We start from the raw sequence: 20,947 nt of genomic DNA on the forward strand, positions 1-20,947 counted from the left end.
AAATCCTCATTCACTGGATCTGGGGTAGAGTCAGAGACCCTGCATTTCAATGACTATTCTAGGTGATGCTTAAGCTGCTAATCCAAAAAACACACTTTGAGTACCAAAATACTAGAGCAGAATTTCTGGACCTTGGCACTACCAAAGCTTTAGACATTCTTTGTTGTGTTGGGCTTTTAATAAATGTATATTGTAAGGTGCTCAGTAGCATTCACAGTCTGCACACTGGGTGCCAGTAGCACACACACATACCTGGATATTATGATTTGAATATAACGTGTCCGCCAAAAGCTCATGTGTGAGACAATGCAGGAACGTTATGCTGAGATACACAAATACCATGGTGTTACCTCTGCCTGCAAAATTCAGTACAGTTACATACCATACAGGTCTGCAACCTTGGAGCAATAAACTCTACTGAATGACCTGGGGATATAGGAAATTATGCCTTCTAGGTTTGTGTGCATGCACTCTAAGATGTTTGCACAATGACAAAATTGCCCAGAGATGCCTCATTCAGATCTTATCTCCTTCATCAAGCAGGGCATGACTTGTCTTTCCACTTAAAGCCTCCAGGAGACTGAATGTCACAGTGACTTACTCCCAGCTGGAGGTCAGACACTGAATGTTTACATTCCTTGGTTTCTTATCTAGTATCTCCTTCGGTACTGTGGATCACCTTCTATCATTCTTGTTAGCACCATGTATTGAGCACTTAAGTGTGCTGGACAGGACAGCTACATAATTTGTACAGCACAAGGTAATATGAATATGCAGAGTCCCTGTGTTTAAAAGGTATTAAGAATATCAGGATGATGCCAGACATGGTGCCAGCTGCCTATAATGCTAGCTCCTCAGGAGACCACAGCAGGAAGAGATCACAAGTTGAAGGCCAGCCTGGGCAACTTAGTGAGATCCTGTTTCAAAAAAATAAAAATAAAAAAGGCTGGAGCTGTATGGCTGTGATAGAGCACCCCCGGGCTCAATCGCTACTACTGAAGGAAAAAAGATACCAGGATGTGACAACAGAACTTCTCTGACAGTCAGCCTTACCCAGGGTCGGAAAGTTGTGAAGTAAAATGGCCAAGTTCCCATCACCCTCAGGGCAGTGCTGTGAGACCCCTTCTGATTGACACTTCCTCTCTAAAGGAAGCTAAACACATTCACTCAGGGTACAGTTTTTCTTGCCTCTCTCTGTAAGGTGTCATTACATGTCTCAGCCCTGTCCAAGCTGGTGTTTCTCTATCAGGTAAATTGAAGGCAGACTCTCTTGTTTTCCCCACCTCCTCGTTCTTGTGGCAGCTCTCTTCACCTATCCCATCCACCTTTCAGGGCAGCTGTGATAAGCAGGAGAGGTGAGGGATTCAGTGCTGAGTGCACAGGAAATGTTCAATGACTACAGCAAGATTCCCAGAATAGGGAGAAATGATGCCATAAACAAGGCAAATGAGAGACCACAATAAGCATTTCTGACCCAGGCAGGGCATGTGCAAAGGCACAGGGGCAGGAGTGAGTACTCACTAGAGTGTAAATACTGTGGATATGGAGGAATTGCCACAGAGGATAAGGATGCAGGGGAAGGGCTGGATCTTAGGGATGTTAGGGAGGAAGAAGCCACAGTGAAGCCACAGTCTAGGAAGGCTCTCAGTTTTCATTTGTTTAGGATCCGATTAAAGGTCCAATTAAAAGTAAATTTTCCCCCAAAATAATGCCTGCATTTGAAGAGACTTTAAAAGAGTAAGGGTCAAGGATGGAAGAATGTATCTTCCCCCAAAAGGGCACAAGTTCATCACACATTCCAAAAGGAATATGTGGATCCCCCTCTTATTGCTCAAGTTTATTCCGCCACATGTGTTTAAGGAAAGAAACAGACATTGTTTAAAAGCACTGTCTTAGTTTCCCATAATAATATCTGATTTATGTGGGATGTGTACCATGAGCCTAACACTGGGCTAAATGCCTAGTTTCATTGTCTTAGTTACTCCTGACAACAGCCCATAAGCTGGGGACTTTTACAATCCTCATCTTATGGGTGAGGAAACAGCTAAGGTTCAGAGGGGTCAGTGGCTGGGCTGGGTCAAGGTCAGATGTCCGGATGGCAGCACTCAGGTCTGTCAGGAACCCATGCACTTGATTGCTGAGCTGTGCTGAGTAACACATCCTACTAAAGGAAGTCTAATTTCCCTGTTCACAGACATTTTGAGCTAAGTTGGTTACAGTCCTTTTCTTACGTTTTAGATGAAATGAAATTTTCACATAGCTTTCAAATGACTGTAGTTGTTCAGAAGCATTTGAGCTAATTCATGCATATTTTATTTGTCTTGATTTTCAGCCAAAATTAACTCACCCTCTAAGCGTGTATAATCTCAAACTTCAAAAATTCTAAGGAGACTTCGAAAATTCATATTATAGACACTGTTATAACAGTATAAATAATAAAGTTCATAAATCAAAGTTCTTCTCAGTGAGAGAATATTATCTTCTAGTGAAAACATCCTTTTGAATAATTAATGAGTAATAATCATTCTTATATTGTTATGGATATTATATTTTTTCAAAAGATTGAATTAATATCAATGGGGAGATAAATCCCCCTTCTCTACCTGTAGAAAGGAAATAAAAAAGAATGACTACTGGGAAACAAATATTAAAGCTGTGATATCACAACCAGATATTTTCAGAATATGAGAATGCAATGACTTTAATCAACTAAAAATGCAACTATCAGAAGATGCTTGTCAGCAAAGAAAAGCTAATGAGTGATTTCTCCAGGCAAGATTAAAATGTATGACTGAGATGAAGATAGCTAAACACCTGAGCCATCAGTTCCCCCAGGCTGGCTTGCCACTGAGTCACACTGCATGCCTAACATGAGTGAAGGAAAGGCCCTGTCTTCCTGCTTTGGGGTTTGAGCTCCATCTGTCAATAAGAAACTTTCTCTGATGTCCATCAATGAAAAGCCAGTCCCAGTGTCACAGAGGGAGGCAAGTCCCCAGAACTGTCCCCAGAAAGCAGTCCCTTGGGAGCCATGGTGAGAAATCAAGCTGGCACTAGATAGTATTTCTTGGGTCATGGTCAAAAGATACTGATTCTAAAAGAATTATTAGAAAACTTTTAAAATCCTAAGTTATGATCATCAAAAAGATAATTTCCAGGAACATAATGACAGGATCCAAAACTATCATTGTCTGATAAATTACCCCTTGTTTAGCCAAAGTGAGGTGGAATGGAACAATAAAAAATCTCAGAGTGCTGGGGATGTGGCTCAGTGGTAGGGCACTTGCCTAACATGCACAAGGCCCTGGGTTCCATCCCCAACGATGAAAAAAAAAAAAAAAAAAAAAAAAGATTGGGTACATTTTCCCAAGTGACAGATGTGCAGATGTCATCAGCATACAGATGTAACAAGAATAACTCTCTAAGCAGCTCTTTCAGGGGGGTTACCAAGTAGAAAGAAGTCCAGAAGGAATTTCCCCTCCCTCTCAAAAAGTACTGTTCAGAAAAAGCATTCCCAGTGCCATTTTTAAAACATAAGTACTAAGAAAATAGTATGAGAAAGAGGATGTTCCACCAATGGGATTGACCAGAACAGAAGATGTTCAGAAATTTATATAGAAACATAATGCCCAAAGATTGAGATGGTCAGAACAAAACCTCTAATGAAGAAAATTCTAAATGATGATTCAGTCTACAGCTATCCCTCCCTGAACATGCCCCATCTCATCTAAAGTATGATTCATTGACTCAGTGAGAAACAATAAAACTAAGCCAATCCTGAAATCAGAAGGAATTAAGCTAGTGTACAAGGGCAAGCCCTAGGGCACAGTTTCTTAAGACTATTCTTCAGGAGTAGCCACATCTACTGAAGAGATTCCAGAGGGTAATCAGTCACATTAGTACACATCACCAGATCCCTCAAAACAAGGTATCAAAAGAATGATGTTGTGTAAGTCTTCCAAATAAAGAACAACTTTCTCGGTGAATATCACCCAAAGTAACTGTGTGAGTGTGTGTGAGTGTGTGTGTGTGTTGCCATTTGGAGATCTTTTTTTTTAAATGTTCAAGTAGAAGATTAGTCAGGAGCTGGGTGTGGTGACACACTCCATAATCCCAGCAGCTTAGGAGGCTGAGTCAGGAGGATCATCACAAGTTCAAAGCCAGACTCAGCAACTTAGCAAGGCCCTAAGCAACTTAGTAAGACCCTATAGCAAAATAAAAAATAAAAGGGACTGAGGATGTACCTCAGAGTTAAGTGCCCCTGGATTCCATCCCTGGTACAAAAAAAAAAAAAAAAACTAAGATGAAAATCTTATAAGCAATTCTTCAGGAGAAAAAGTAATGAATACTTTGATACTTTGAGCCAGGGCAATTCAGAGCAATTCTCCCCCAAAAATACTGTCAGAAAGTCTATGGAGGAGTTCAACTCAGTGAAGTTCCCTGGTAAATATTATCCAAAGGGAAACAAAAAAGTTTCAGAGATAGATAGCCAGGTGCAAATGTCTCCGAAATCAGGAGCAGTTTGGAGAAAGGCTGAGCTGAGACTGAGCTCACAGTACCACATGCCTGTGGCCTTTCAAGAAGTGCTCTATGCTTTTTTCCTGAGGTAAGTTCCTTTGTCTCAACTAATCTTTTTTCAGGAAAGAAAAAAAAAAAAAAAAAAAAAAAAAAAAAAAAAAAAAAACCAGATAAACAAGATAAACTAAATCCAGGCCAAGTATTCCTACAGATGTCATCTGAGAGTTCAGACTCTGTGGTCAGTGCTACCTCAGCTAAAGCTTTTGAAAGTAGTTTTCCTTCAGTAGCCTATGCTACATTGTTAGATAGTCATGAAGATTTCTCCATTTCAGGTTTACTTTGTGTTATGGTTTGGATTTTAAGTATTCCCCGTCCATATGTTGAAGGCTTGGTCACCAGCCTGTGGCACTTTTGGAAGATGGCTGAACCTTTAAGAGGTGGAGCCTAGTGGAAGGAAATTAGGTCATTGGCGTCATGCCCTTGAAGGGGATATTGAGACCCTAGTCCCTTTCTTTACTTTTCACTTCCTTGCTGCTGAACTTCCTTGTTCTCCCATGTGCTCACCACCAAGATGTTCTATCACATCACAAGCCTACAAGCAGAAGAGATGGTTGACCATGGACTGATATCTCTGATATTTTGTAAACCAAAATAAACCTTTCCTCCTTACAAATTGTTTATCTCAGGTATTTTTTCATAGCAGTGGAAAGTTCACTAGCACAATTTTCTTACCTTAACTTTTTTCAGAATTTTTCGCAAAACACAACCCCAGACTAAGATGAACAAAGATGATAGCTCTCAGAAACAAAACTGGAAATTATAGCATCAAAGTATGGGGTCATTCAGGGTGACCCACAGAATGATTCTCAAAGTCTTTCCTTTAAAAAGTGATAAAGCCTCCATGCCTTTGGAGATAAGATGACAACTGATATGGGATGTTTACCAAACTATGTCTCCAGGAAAGGCAGAATTCTAGAGGTGACCCATGAACAGATACCACTGAGAAGGGACAAAGAATCTGGCCACACTTTCCAAGGAAATTTCATTATAAAAGACAAGTTCTCTGGAGGCTAATCGTCAAAACTGAACTGTTCTGTCCCAATCTGAGCCAAATCTCTTCCTTTAATGTGGTTCTTTTATGGGTACCTATGGTATTTCCACAGTGGGGAAGTGACATTCTTTAGACATGAAGAATGAGGGTTAAAGGATCAAAGAACTACATCTCAACAGATTATTAACCAAAATTTAGCAAAATAGCAGGCCTAAAGAAGTATCAAATACTTCAGAAATTTCAAAAGAAACAGAAGATGACTATGTGGCTGTATGATGGATAAACGACATGGATGTAACCATTAGCTTAATGAAGAATGGAGACAACATAAGAATAAAGACCTGAATATAAGATTTCTAATTGATTTGCCCCTCACATTCATTGTTATGTAACTGACAGGTGTTAGGACGTAATGTTTAAAAGCAAGGACATTGATTGCATCGAGAGCTGGGTACAAATCCAGGCCCTGTAGTTACCAGTTGGACAGCCATGGACAAGCTGCTTAGCCTCTCCATGACGCAGTCCTCTCCCTTCCCTACAGTGGGGATGCTCGTGGACTTGGTCATTGCTCTGAGGTTTGTGTGAGGCAATATGTTACAGTTTGGATCTGGAGTGTCCCCCAAGGTACACATGTTGAAGGCTTGGTCCCCATTGCAACAGTGGTCAGAGGTGGGGCTTTGGGGAAGTGACTGGATCATGAGGGCTCTGACTTCATCAATGGATTAAGCCACTGGTGGCTTCCTAATCTGATGGCTTATCCAGAGGTGGTAGAAACTGTAGGAGATGAGTCCTCTTTAGAAGAATAGGTCACCAGAGGTATGCAAGCCCTAAAAGAATATGTCTTGTCCTCTCTCATCCTCTGTCTCTCTCCTTCCTGGCCACCATGATGTAAGCAGCTCTGCTCCACCACACCCTCTGGACCATGAGGCTCCTCCTCACCCAGGTCTATAGAGGTGGAGCAGGCAGAGCATGAACTGAGACCTCTGAAAATATGAACCGAAATAAATCTTTCCTTCCAAAGGTGATTTCCTCAGGTATTTTGGTCATAGTGACAAAAAGCTGACTAACACACAGTAGTATATACAAATGCTCAATAAACAGTAGCTACTTTCCGTGTTTCCAGAGCTTGACCCTGGCTGCTAGAGATGATCACACTGAGGGACTGTCCAGATTTCATCTGTAAGTTCAGATTTTTCTCTGGATTGTTTTTGTCATCCCTAGTGACTATTTCATGGACACTCCCATATGACACCATGCAGCACCTCTCCCACTCAGTGAATGTGCTCCCCAGACCTCTGCTCTCTGAGGAACAATGAAAGAGCCCACCATCAAAAAGTTGCTTCAGCTGCTGCTGCTGTATTGCTTGCTCCCCAGGAATCAAATAGCACTGTGCTCCAAAGAGGCAGAGCCTGGAAGCTCTGGGCATTGTGGTAGACGTAGGAAACAGAGCCTCTCACCATGTTGTACCACCCATTCTCACCTGGCCATGAAATAGTCACCGTTGCCCTGGTATCACAGAATTCTCTTTGGGAGAGCTCTTCCAGCCCATCTGCAGCCACCTTCTCCTGGAATGTATGGATGGGAGGTTGGGATGCTGCTGAGGAAGTAAGGGAAGAGGACAGGCTTGTTTATTAATTTATTAATTAATTTTGGTTCTGGGGATTGAACTCAGCAGTGCTTTACCACTAATCATCCCCAGACCTTCTTCTTTTTTTTTGTTTGAGCTGAGGTTCATTAAACTACTTAGGGTCTTCCTAAGTTGCTGAAGCTGGTCTAAAACAGGTTATCCTGCCTTAGTCTCCCAAGATGCTGGTATTACAGGCATGTGCTACTTAGCCCAGCTCAAAAACAGGTTTTTTGATGCAACAAGATGTATAAAGATGTATAGGGGCTGGGACTGTAGCTCAGTGTTAGAGCACTTGCCTGGCACGTGTAAGACGCTGGGTTGGATCCTCAACACCACATTAAAATAAATAAATAAAATAAAGGTATTGTGTCCAACTATAACTAAAAATTTTTTTAAAATATGTATATACAAAGCTGTTCACCAAAATATGTTTATAATAATGGAACATATGAAATAAGCAGAATGCCCAACAACAAGTAAAATGTGTTTAAGTGATCAGATGATTTTTGTGTGCACAAGTGTATGAATGTGTGTGTGCGTGCACACAGACAGACGCGAGTACGCGCACGTGTGTGTGTGTGTGTGTGTGTGTGTGAGAGAGAGAGAGAGTGAGAGAGACAGAGGTAGTAGGAGAAAGAAGAGGGATTGGGTTTTCCTACATTATCCAAAACTATTTTCTTAGAGTCAACCTCTACATTACTAGAAAGAAACTTTCTCTCCCTTTTGGTACTTTGTCCTCTTTGCTTAAGTAATACTTGCCCTTCAAATACCCAAGGGAAACAGACAGACACCAGGGGGCAGTATGGGAGAGAGGAAAGGCAGGCAAGCAGGGGAGGAGCTCCCTGCCTTCTGACCCTTCTCCCTAAGTGGTTCCCTTTATATAACTGGCAGAATGAACTCCAGAATCTTGTATTACATCCCCACCTTTTCTTAAAACAAAGATCTGAATATTCCCAGAACAACCTCACAGAAGAAAAGCAAAACACACAGACATGGACTGACAAAAACTTGAGAGCTAATTTACAAAGAGTACTTTGATTTGGGGCTGAATTTCTTATACATTTTAGATATAGAGGTAGATAGAACCACAGTAATTACTGGTATTCATCATGGAAGCATGTCACTACAGTTATACATAGCTATTAGAAGTGATAATGTAGGAAGTTATGTGTTGACATAGCAAATGTCTTATCACAAGGTGAATGTGTGTGTGTGTGCACGTGTGTTCTCATGCGTGAGCATGTGCACTTGGTGTCTATGCTTAGAGAACTATTTGGAAAGATGGCTATTTGAGTGATAAGATTACTATTAATTTGTATTTTGGGTTTTTTCTCTCACTTCAAGTTCTTCATTATTATCCTGAGTCCTCAATGAAATTTTTAATGTATTTTTTCTTTTTTTTTCCAAAGTAAAATTTAGCATCATGAGTATGAGCAGCTCAATTTCTTCATTTTTGAAAGTATAACTTTAGCTTTCATTGTGACCGTTAAATGGGGACTAAGTGCTTCAACGGGATTCTACATGAACCTCCAGTGTTAGACGGTCATGGAGTAAATGCCTCTGATTACTTTCCTAACCTGTGCTCCCTGTGGGAGGAAACTGACCCTTCTGGTTATTGGGATTGGTCGGTGCCTGCTAATCCTCGGGTCATATTCCTCTACTGGGCAGAGGAACTCTGTTAAATGTCACACTGAGCAGTTTTTCCCCTTTGGTCTCTTGAACCTGCCAAGTACTTGTCAGAGGCTCAGCAGTGCTTCATCTTCTCTCTTCTGCAGCTTTTCTGTCTACAGTTTGGTGGGAAAGCCATTTTCTTGGAGAAAGATGAGAGACCATACTTTTCAGTTCAGTGGATTATCTCTCCATCAGAAAATAATCTTAAACTATTACTCTGTTGAAATACAAGAAGAACCCACTGAAACTGCTCTTTTGTCATGAAATCATTCTCCAGATTATTATTATTATTACTATTATTGCCTTTGCAATTACATTTCCATAGCTTTTCACTGGCATTACGATCACTAAGGTAATGGTCATTGGCTAAATATTTTTGATGTGTTTTAGGAGACACAGTCCTTCAGGCATCTCAAGCTCCGGAAGTCAGTCTGTGGTTATCCCATTCATGAACATCCACCCCACTTCCACCACTCCCTGTGACAAATGAGTGAATTCATACAGAACACAGAGAAGAAATTACTGGAGACCCAGGGACTCCCCAGCCACATCAGCTGCTCTGGTGCTGCTATAATTATCGCTCTTGTGCTGGACCCTCTTGATTTTAAACCAGAACTAGTTGCTACTGCGGGTCAACCCAGTACCCCATGTCTCCCTCTAGTTTTCTCTCTACATGAACAAAAGTCACAGCTGTTTTTCCTTCCATAGCCATGGGGTGGCAGCATTGTGTCACAAACTTTCATCTGAAATGGCTAGGTTGTGTAATTGACAGACAAGAATTAGATATTTATAGTGCACAGCATAATGTTTTGAAATATGTATACATTTGGTAAAATTCACAATGAAACTATCGGGTCCTGATAAATAGACCTAATTAGCATATCCATTACCTCATATTCTTGGCATTTTTGGGGAGTGGGCACGCTCAAAATCTATTTTCAGTGATTTTCATAACTTTGCATTAACTGTAGTCACCGTGTTGTATGATAAATCTTTTGAAATTATTCTTCTATTTAATAGAAATTTTTCATTCTTTGACTAACATCTTCCCAAGCCCTGAGCCCCTGGTAACCACCATTTGAAATGACTACTTCTTAACTTCCAGAGGCCTTTCAGCAGGGACTCTGAGACCAAATCCATCTGTTAACACAAAGAGTCAACATAGTATCAAAAAACCAAAGTCTGAATGTTTTCTCTGATATGCAAATGCTAATTTACAACAAGGCGGGGGCGCTGCTAGGGAAGAACAGAGTTACTTTCGATTAGGTAGAGGGTAGTGATGGGAGGGGAGGAGATATGGGGATAGGAAGGATAGTAGAATGAATCAGACATTATTACCTTGTACACATGTATGACCACAAGACTGATGTGATCCTACAATATGTACAATCAGAAAAATGAGAAATTATACCCCATTTATGTATGATATATCAAAGTGCATAAATGCATTCTACTGTCATGTGTAATTAATTAGAATAAATTTTTAAAAATTTTTTTAGAAAAAGAGTCAACCTAGACAATCAAATCTCCCATGAGCTTCAGAAATGTGTCTTTTGTGTTTATTTACATGGAGGCTTATTTAGACGGAATTTTGTGTAAAAAACACCCCTCTTTTGGCCTTCAAATTCCTCAATAACCATGCTCAGTAAGTAGACCAAAGAACAACTTACAATAAAGGTTATTTATTAAGCACCTGCCACATATAGCCAAACCCCTGGAGCTTACAGAGTAGCTGGAAAGAGAGATAATAGGCAAATGAACAAGGAAAACTAAAATGTAACTAAGCACAGTGTCACACACCAGCAATCCCATCTATTCTAGAGGCTGAGGCAGGAGAAGCCCAAGTTAAAGGTCAACCTGACCCTGTCTCAAAATGAAATGAAAAGGGCTGTTGTGTGGCTCAATGGTGGAGAACTTGCTTATCACATACAAACCCTGGGTTCAATCCCCAGTACTGGAAAGAAAAAAAAACTAAACTAAAATGTAAAAATAAGTCCAGAGTGTGGTAAGTATTATTCATAGGGGACAGACAAATATGAGTAGTGGGAACACCAGGTTAAGGGAATAATTCTATAAAATAGACCCACTGTGCTGAACCCCATATGCTTTCTTTCCCAAAAGGAATTTACCTGTAGTCCTTCCTGGCTTAAGTGAACAGAATATGTCACATGCCTCAGCAAACTACCTGTTATCTGCAGGAGAAATGCAGACCCGAAATAATGTCGGTAAGAGAAACTGACGTTACCCTGAAGAAGGATACTTTTGTGACCCTTTTAGCAGACAAAAGCCCAGAACTCAGGGAAATAAGAATAATTCCTCCCTACCATAACATCTGTAAAAAATTATGGCTAAGAATTCCAGCATGGGCCAAAGTGACCTAGAGTTGTCAAGGCAGGGGAGACTTGAAAGTCTAATGTCACCTGGTGTCAATCAAAATTCAAGAGGTGGAACTGAACGGGATTCTTCAGAAACTTCTCTGGAGTGCAGGATAGGTACGATGTCCCTCTCCTCTCTGAAAGGATTCACTCTCTCCCTTGAGTGTCTCCTTTCCCCCTTTCCCATCCCTTCTAATAAACTGTTACTCTGAGCAACATGTCTGAAATCTTCCTGACTTGATCACAAGAATTGGGGTTAGAAGGAGGAGTCTTCGTGCTGCCTCAATTTCCTGGAAGGTCCCAGCCCTATAACACTATAAAGAAAATAGAGGGCCACACGGGAAGTCACATTATTTTATGTCAAGCCTGTCTTGTCCGTTTTTTTTTTTTTTTTTTTCCTGTAAGAAAATGCTAAGCCTAGGTAATTTATAAAGAAAAGCGGTTTATTTTGATTCATGATTTTGGGATCAGGGGAGGAAGTTCAAGAGCATGGTGCAGGAATCTGCTTAGCTTCTGATGGGGTCCAGGCCACAACACAACAGAAGCAGAAGGCAAAGATGCATGTGAACAAGGGAGACATGTACTAGAGAGATTGGGCGAAGGACATTGACTCACTTCGCAACAACCAGGTCTCTCTGTAACTAATCCAGTCATGAGAGCTGGCCATTCCTTCGAGGTAGACCTCAATCCCTTAGGATAGTGGTGCCCCCATGACCTAATCACCCCCCAGGCCCTACCTCTTAAAGTCCTACCACCTCTCAATATTGTTATACTAAGGACCAAGTCTAAAGCGCATGAACTTTGTGGGGCAAACCACATCCAGCACCACAGCAAGGTCTATGAATCATTTTCAGTTGATTTTGATGAAAGGCGTAAGGTGTGTATCTAGATTCATTTTTTAACATACTTTCATCCCATTATTCCAGCACCATTTGTTGAAAAAGTGGTTCTTTCTCCAGCAAATGGCCTTTGTGCATTTGTCAAAGTTCAGTTGACTGTGTTTGTGTGCATCTATTTCTATATTCTCTCTTCTCCTCTTTTAGTCTATAGATTTGTGTGCCAATATCATGCTGTTGTAATCATTGTAGCTTTACAATAAGTTTTGACATTGGGAAGTGAGAGTACATCAACTTTATTCTTCTTTGGCATTGTATTATATTATTCTAAATCTTTTGCCTTTTCAATAAACATTAGAATTGATTTGTTGATATCTAAAAAAATAGCTTGCTGGGATTTTTATTAGGATTGCATTGGATCTATAGCTCTAGCTGCAAAGAACTAACATTTGAACAATATTGAGTCTTTTATTCCCTGAGCATGGAATAGCACGCCATTTATTTAAATTGTCTTTGACTTAGTTCATCAGTTTAGTTGTTGTTGTTGTAATTTTTCACATCCAGATTCTGCACATCTGTTGCTATATATTGTATAAGTACTTTTCTTTTGCTATTATTATAAATGGCAATTTTAAAGTTTCAAATTCCATTTTTAAATGGCTATATATAGAAAAGCACTTGAGTTTTGTATATTCATCTTGCTGGACCCATTTGTCTATCACAGAATGTTTTTGAGGATGCTTTGAGTTTTTTCATGAACAATCATAACCTGTGAAAAAAGACACTTTTTGTATTTTGTTTCTTTTATAATTACACTGGCTAAGACTTCCAGAATATTGTTGAATAGCAATGGTAAGAAAGACATCCTTTCCTTGTTCCAGATCTTAGATGGAAAGCGTTCCTTCTATCTGCTGATTTGTTGTTTGCTACTTAGGACTTTTGTGTCGATGCTCTTGAGAGATACTGGTCTCTAGTTTTCCTTTCTTGTAATATCTTTAATTGGTTTGGGTGTTAAGATAATGCTTGTCATATAGAATGATTTAGGAAATCTTCCCTCTGCTTCTATTCCTGAGAAGAAATTGTGGATAATTGTTAGTATTTCTTTGGTAAAATTCACAATGTTTGGTAAAATTCACAATGAAACTATCGGGTCCTGAAGCCATTTTTTAAAGTTTGTTAATTATTGATTCAATTTCTATAGATACGTGGTTATTCAGGTTATCTATTGTCCCTTGTATAAACTTTGGTAGTTATATCTTTCTAGTTATCAGTTCATGTCATGCATCACATTTTTTATCACAGAGTTGATCATTGTATTCCTTTATTTTCCTTTGAATCCACTGATGGTTCATTTATGGTGCTCTCCTGAATTTCCAATAGGAGTAATTTGTATCTTCACTCTTTTTTCTTAGCCTGACTCTAGATTTATGATTGCCTTGTTCTTTTCAAAAAGCAAGCTGATAGATAAATGTATTTTTCTATAGTATTTCTGTCTTAAATTTCATTGATTTTTTTCTCTAATTTTATTCATTTCTTTTCTTCTGCTTCTTTTCAGGCTTAAATTGCTCTTCTTTTTCTGGCTTCCAAAGGTAGAAACTTAGATTTTTGACTTCTTATGAATATAAGCATTTTAACACTATAAATTGTCCTCTAAAACCTAATTTGATTGCCTCTCACAAATTTTGGTAAATTATGGTTTCATATTCCTTTAATTCAAAATATTTTAGTTCTTTGGCTTATGGGTTATTTAGAAATGTGCTGTAACTTTCCAAATATCTGGAGATAACCTGTTATCTTTCTGATGTTGACTTCTTGTTTAATTCTGTTTTCATCTAAGAACACATTTGGAATGATTTCTATTGTTTTTCAGCTTGGTAAGATATGTTTTATGGCCCAGAATATGGTCTATCTTGATGAATTTTCTACATAAGTTTTGTTAAAAACTTTAAACAAGTTAAATTTAGTAGAGTTTCTTTGAGCAAAGAAATGATGTATGCTTTGGGAAGCTCCCTGAACCTGAAGGTTCAGATAGCCCTACCCAGAAACAAGAATAGGAAGTTGCATATAGGTTGGTCTACAGTTCACTACAAATGGAAACAGCTTTAGGTTAGATTAATTTAACAGTTTGAAAAGGATATGTATTTTGCCATTGTTGAGTAGAGGATTCCATAAACTCAATAAAATCCAATTGATTGAGGGTGTGCTTAGGCTTTTGCAACTTAAGCTATACATTACTGATGAAGATATTCAGTGCCCCCCTCCAACAGATTTTGCTATTTCTCTTTTCAATTCTATCAGCTAGTATATTATTTCATTCTTGTGGTGCTGTAATAAAATACCTGAGACTGGGTAACTAACAAAAGCAGAGATTTATTTCTGACAGTTCTGGAGGCTAAGGAGTTTGAGGTCAAGGGGCCTATATCTGATGAGGTCTTCTTGCTGTATCATCCCATGGTGGAAACCAGAAGGGCAAAAGAACATCCATGTGTCTGGGCATTTGTCTGTGCATGAGTTTGGAAAAGAATCAAACTCATTAATTAATCAGGAACCTTCTCTAATAATGTGGCCAACTCATGATAACAGCATTAATCTATTCATGAGAGCAGAACCCTCATGATTTCATTATCCCTTAAAGGTCCCACCTCTGAACACTATTACATTGGACTTAATTTTCTAACATATGAACTTTGGGGTACACATTCAAGCCATAGCATTCTACATCTAGGCCCCCAAATTTACATCTCTCCTTTTGACCCTGGGTTTCCCTACCTGCTCCTGCTCAGAGAGAGCCTGTGCCTTTCAGCTATCACCCACTGTTACACAGGAGACCTGCTGATGCAGTGGTAAAGTAGGAGAGGGGAGCACTTAAAAATCTTTCTACTAAACCTCAGCCTTTAGGGGGCTTGTGTCTTGGGGCTGTGAGTTTCACAAGTATTTCTCCAGTGACATGGATGCTTGCCTTGTCATCTGTACTCTCCTCCCTGGCTGCCATATCCCTAGTTCATTTTCCCGAAGATCTGATGCCTATTTATCACACTCTCCCCCAAGTCCTTAAGTAACACAGAAAGGCTAGAGAAAACTGGAGTGAGAAGAATGTACTTCCCAGCTGAGATAAGTCTCTGGCAAAGTCTTTCCCCCTAGATTGCAGGCCTTTGAAATTTCTCTGGACATAGTTCATGGGGATTAATCTTCCACTTCCCAAAAGAACCCGTAAGCCATGAGGGGAGTTTTACCATATCTTCACCAGGAGAACCCACTGCGGCACAGCCCTTGGGAGTTCTTCCCTCTCAAGCTAGTCCACACTCTACCAGGAGCAGTCCTTTAAAATGACTCCTGAAGCATCCAGAGAAGCAGATCTTAGCTGCTCCTCTCTGGATGAGCTTTTCTCTTTAGGTGGGACTTGTCCCACAAACTCCATTTGCTGGTGGGTCTATGGAAACAAGGACTTTCGGTTTTTCCACACTTGTTGTTAGAGTGGGAGCTTCTAAGATGTATGTCAGAACTGAAACTGGTATCCTCCAGGGAGGCTGCTTTGAATAGTGGGCCAAGAATGACAAAGTGACATCACAGTGAGATCCAAAATAGCAGGGACACAGTAACCCTGCCAGGAAGGTTATGCTGCCATTATATAGGTGACACTCCCAGGGTTAAAAGGGCCCCAGGCTGCTAAGTCACCCACGCTTGATTCCATCAAACAGTCTCAAACTCACAACAAAGGAGAGACTCAAAAAGTTATTTTGTCTTTGGAACTGCTCAAATATTTTTCAGAGATTTTGAGATTGTGTCTTCTTTCTAATAGGCTTGCCCTAAACAAGCAAAACATGACTGATTTTAAAACTAAGCAACTGGGTATAGTGGTTAGAGCTCTGATCATGAAGCCAGATTTGATCAGTAGCCTGGTTCTAACAGAAATTTGTTGGTGACATTGGGGAAGTCACTTGTTATCCCTGAATCTCACTTTCTCATCTATAGAATGAGAAATCATAGACACATTACAGAAATTTCTAAGTAGCATGAAAATATTTTCCAATGAATGCCAATCCCCCTGAGCTGCCTAGAGTACAAAGAGATCTCATCCTGACACAAGGAAGAAATCCGTTAGGTGAAACTCAGCTCTGGTTCAAGCGTTAATGACGGGTTTAGAGCAAGTCAGGAAGCCATAGGGTACAAACAAAGACGTGTTTCCACTCAGATGATACATCAAAGATACTCCTGGATAGAACCTGGTGCTGGTCCTGACCAAAGCCCCAGCAGAGACTGTACTGATGAAGTTATTATTCATGTGCCCATGCCCTGGTCCAGTTCTTCCAGCACTGATCTCACTGAGGTCAACTACAATAATGAAGCTAGAGTAAGGATGTATAGTAAATGTGACATCCCTAGACCTAAGTTTGGATCTGGACCTAAGGCAGCCCCAAATATGCAGCCCATATCCACTTAATGATGCCAGACCAAGTTGTTTGGGGGAGTCCTTGTACGACTGGCTTTGGATATGAGGTGAAAATTTTCCAAGTGCAATGATGTTCTACCTTTGTGTTTCTCTTGGCAATTCATGCATCTATCTATTCATGTAGAGAAGGAATTAAAATCACAGCTTTACTCTTTCCTTTTTCTGTGACCTTGACCAATTCACTTAAATTCTCAAAACCTCCTCCAGTCCTCACCATTAAGAAAATAGTGATGTTTTCCTTACAAAACTGATGTGAGAATTAACTGAGATAGTATATGTAAAATATTTAGCACTGTGCCAGTCAGATCACAAGCATATGATAATTGGTGGTTATTATCTTCACTGTTATAACAATTAGATTGACACAGAACCATCAAGTACCTAACTACTGAGTACCAAGTGTGAGCCAAGTACCATACTGATTCTGCACATGAGAAAGACATTGACCCAATAGAATCCCTACCCTAAAGAAGTTTCTAACCTGACAGAGGAGCAGAGAATGCACTGAATAATTATCACGTGAGGTGTGCTAGAGTTATATCTCAAGAGAGGAGCCATAATTCCTAAAAATTTATGGCAAGAGCATTGGTGGTGGGTGTAGGAAAGAATTGACTTAGACCTTGGGATCTTACACAGGCCAGAGATGGAGGACAGAGATCAAGCTGATGACCAGGATGGCACAGAGGGAAGCCAGCCCTAACACCCAGAATTCCACTTACTGGGTACATGGGAGCACAGCCCACTAGGAAGACCCTTACAATATCCTCAAGAACCTTCTATAAATAGCAAGGCTTGTAGGGGGCCCATAAATCCACTGGGTCTCACAGACTTCATGTGCAGACAAAAACTATGGAATCTACTCAGGGTACTTTCCAATAGAGGAACCCAAGCGCTTACCCAGATTCTGGAACCTCCTGCATTCCATGACCAGCCCTGAGAGCACGTTCAGCACAATTCATCTGTAGCTGTTTCCCTAAGGATATATTAAAGCCCAGAGATACAATCACTCACTAGAGGCTATAAACCTTCTACTCACACAGATATCTCCTGCAAGGAAGTCAAGGAAGCCTTCAGAAACAGGGTGACATGGATCTGGGCCTTGGTGGGATTTGGGAAAGATGGTTAAGGAAGGGGAGGGGGCAGAGGAGGGCAGAGGTAGAGGTTGAAATGGCAGACCATGTCCAGATTGGGTAAATGAGACCATTGTGCTGGAGCAGAGAGCAGTTCTTCCATAGACAATGGCTCTGATTTCCAAGTACTTTAAAGAGTGCTTATAATGTACCAGTTTCTGGGGCTAGGATCTGGAATGCATTGTTTCATCAAACCCTCACACACTGGATACGGTTATCTTATTTTTCTTATGATAAAGCTGAGGCTAAGTGAGATAAATGACTATCTACGGTTACAGAGATAAAGCCTGTTAAATGTGGAATTCAACCCTCACCCCAAGTACAAAATTTAACTTCCAATGATGCAATGTTAGCTTCCAGTGAGATGTGATTGGAAAAGTAGATTAGGGTCAGGGCAGAAAGGACCTGAATGCTTCACAGAGTTTTGCATTCAGTGACATTGAAGTTCAGCAGTAAGAGCATTTTAGAGGCATCTAAGTTTATAGTCGAGCCTCCTTTACCCTGAGTGGAAAGTTGCATGCAGACCCAGGTCAACTAACAACCCAACTGGGAGGCCAGAAAAAAATCTGACCTGAGAGGACTGTTGGGAGTGTGACTCCAGGTCCAGGGGCTGAAAATTCCACTATGTGCTAGGTCTGCTCAGTCTGCCATTCTCTGGTAACACTCTAGGCTTCTGTCACTGAAAGGACCCAAGGTGGTGCTTAACTTACACAGATTTGCATCTAGCAACCCAGAGGCTGTCCAGAGCCTCGAGGCCTTGGGCTCCTCTTGTGCCCCATGGAGGAGGAGGGAGAGCCCATTAGAGCTGCTGAAGGGGCATCTGCTGGAGCTGGATGAGCATCCAGCTATGAGTCAAGTCCCCTTGAATAAATAGATAATGGCATGTGACAAGTCTCTGTGCTGTCAGTGAAATAACAGGAGGAACCAGGTGATCCTGAAGACCCTTCAGAGTTTTGTTTGTTTCTTTAAGTTTTTATTGTGGTTAAAAAACATAAAATAGTTTAGTCATATTAAGTATGCTTACATTGATTTACAACAGACATCCAGAAGTTGTTCATCTTATAAAATTGAAATTCATTCCTCATTAAACAACTCCTCATGTCCCCTGCCCCAGTTCCTGGAAACCAGCACTTTACTTTTTGTGTCTGAGACTTTGACTATCATAAGGACTTCATACAGTGTTTATGTAGCTGGCTGTGTCACTTGGCGTACTGTCCTCATGGTTCATAGAATTTGTACCATGTGTCAAAATTCCCTTCCTGTTGAGGAATATTCCACTGGAAGGATATTACACACACATACACTTGCATACACACACACTGAAATTTCACACATTGGAATTTGCCCATCCAGCACAGTGACTCAGTGGGGCAGTGGGGACTGTTAGATAATTCATATTCGAGCATAAGTGTGCCTGCTTGATGGAGTACAGAAATAACTAATTACTAATCACAGAATCCACTTTAGAGACAACTGTAGCAAAAACTTGGACTGATCCATTAGAACTTTCTGGATTCATTTCCACAATCTGAATGTGAGATAGATAGATACTGCATGTTTATATTGTCTTATCTAATTAGATAGATGCCTCACATTTTGTTTGTTCATTTGCTGAGGATATTTGGGTTCTTTCTATCTCTTGGCTGCTGTGAACATGAGTGTGCTACTATCTCTTCAAGATCTGGCTTGGCCCTTCAGGTTTAAGAAGCAATGAGTTAATTGTATGCTTTATTACTCCTTTGTTAAAAACAACAACCACGATCCTTTCAAGGAGTCACCAAATTGAAATGAATACTTCCAATGCCACAAGGAGACATTCATTTTAGGAAGTTTGGACACTCAAAGCTAAGATTTTGTATTCAACAATTCCTAAAGCACTGTCACCAAAAGGAACTAGAACAGGGTCTTGCAGAGGAAGTCCTGGCTTTGTGCAGTATAATTATAACTTCAGACACAACAGTATCTAGGAAACACTTTCAGTGGAGATAATGGGAGTCTGTTAATATAAATGATTTGCTGAATAAGCCATGCATTGACTTGTTGGAAATATGAGAGAATACATGTCAGGTATGCAGAATAACATCGGCCAAACTCAGTCATGCATATTGACCCCCCAGGGGAAAACATTCGGAATCTCTACATACTCGTTTAAAAGAAAGGTGGTGTTCTCTCCTAGGTAGCATGGTTGAAAGGTCTGGCAGAGGTTCAGGCTTGACAGTATGTTCCTAAACTCTGGAACCTGCCCCTCCAGTGAAGTGACTCAGTGGAGTGTTGGGTGACTGTTAGATGATTAATATTTCAGCATAGGTGTGACTACTAGTAAGGGTGCTGAAGTAACAAATCACTCATCGCAGAATCCCCTTTAGAGGAAACTATAACAAAAACCAAGTTGATCCAACGAACTTTCTGGGTTCACTTCTACAATCTGAATGCCTATCCCATTCAGGGTGGTATGAGAAGAGCCAAACAATTCCTTTTCATAGGAGTCATCAAGCCCTTGTCTGGGAGTGTGAACAGGATGATCAAAGTGTCTACCCTTGAGATCTTGGTGCAGTGGAGAAGGCAGGGAGAGGCAGGGAGTGTGTTAATAGAAGTAGGCACTAACCATGGGAGCCCGGAAGACAACTAACTCAGGCAGAGTGTGAAGGAAAGCCTTAGTCAGCTGACATTTCACCTGGACACTGAAGGAGAAGTTTTACAGAAAAGTCATAAGAAACATCAGTGTATGCTGCGGGGGATACCTGCAATCTCTCCAAACTGAAGTTCACTAGCATCCCTGAGGTGCAGAAACAGCATCTACAGGATCCACATGATCTCCTTAGATGTCTTAACGATGTGTCAACAGGGGCTGCTGCTGGTAATTGATCTGAAAGAAAACATGAGAATATTCACCAAGGTGTCAGAAGGCAGGTAGGAGCCTTCCATCTGTCCTCAGCTGGTTGGATGGTATTGTCCAAAGAAGGTTACCCATGGTTTGGGAGACAATGGTTTTTATTGTTACAACTAAGACTCTTCTGTCTGGAACACATGCTATACTGAATGGACACTGGAAAAAGACAAAAATCTGGACTGCATTAGGCAAACCTAGACTCTCCCTGGGGTGCTCTTTTCTCTATTTTTAGAATGAAACTAAGAATCTCTTGGGAGACTCTCGTGAATGGAGCACATGTCTTTTCTGGACAGGTTTCTTTTTGTCTGGGAGTTCTGAGTGCCTCTCCAGCTTCAATGAAAGTGTGGATGGTTTTTAAGGTAATAGTTAATAATTAAATGAGAGACAGAGTTAGGAAGAGCT

This window comes from Sciurus carolinensis, chromosome 5, assembly GCF_902686445.1.
Source record: "Sciurus carolinensis chromosome 5, mSciCar1.2, whole genome shotgun sequence".
NCBI classification, from domain to species: Eukaryota; Metazoa; Chordata; class Mammalia; order Rodentia; family Sciuridae; genus Sciurus; species Sciurus carolinensis.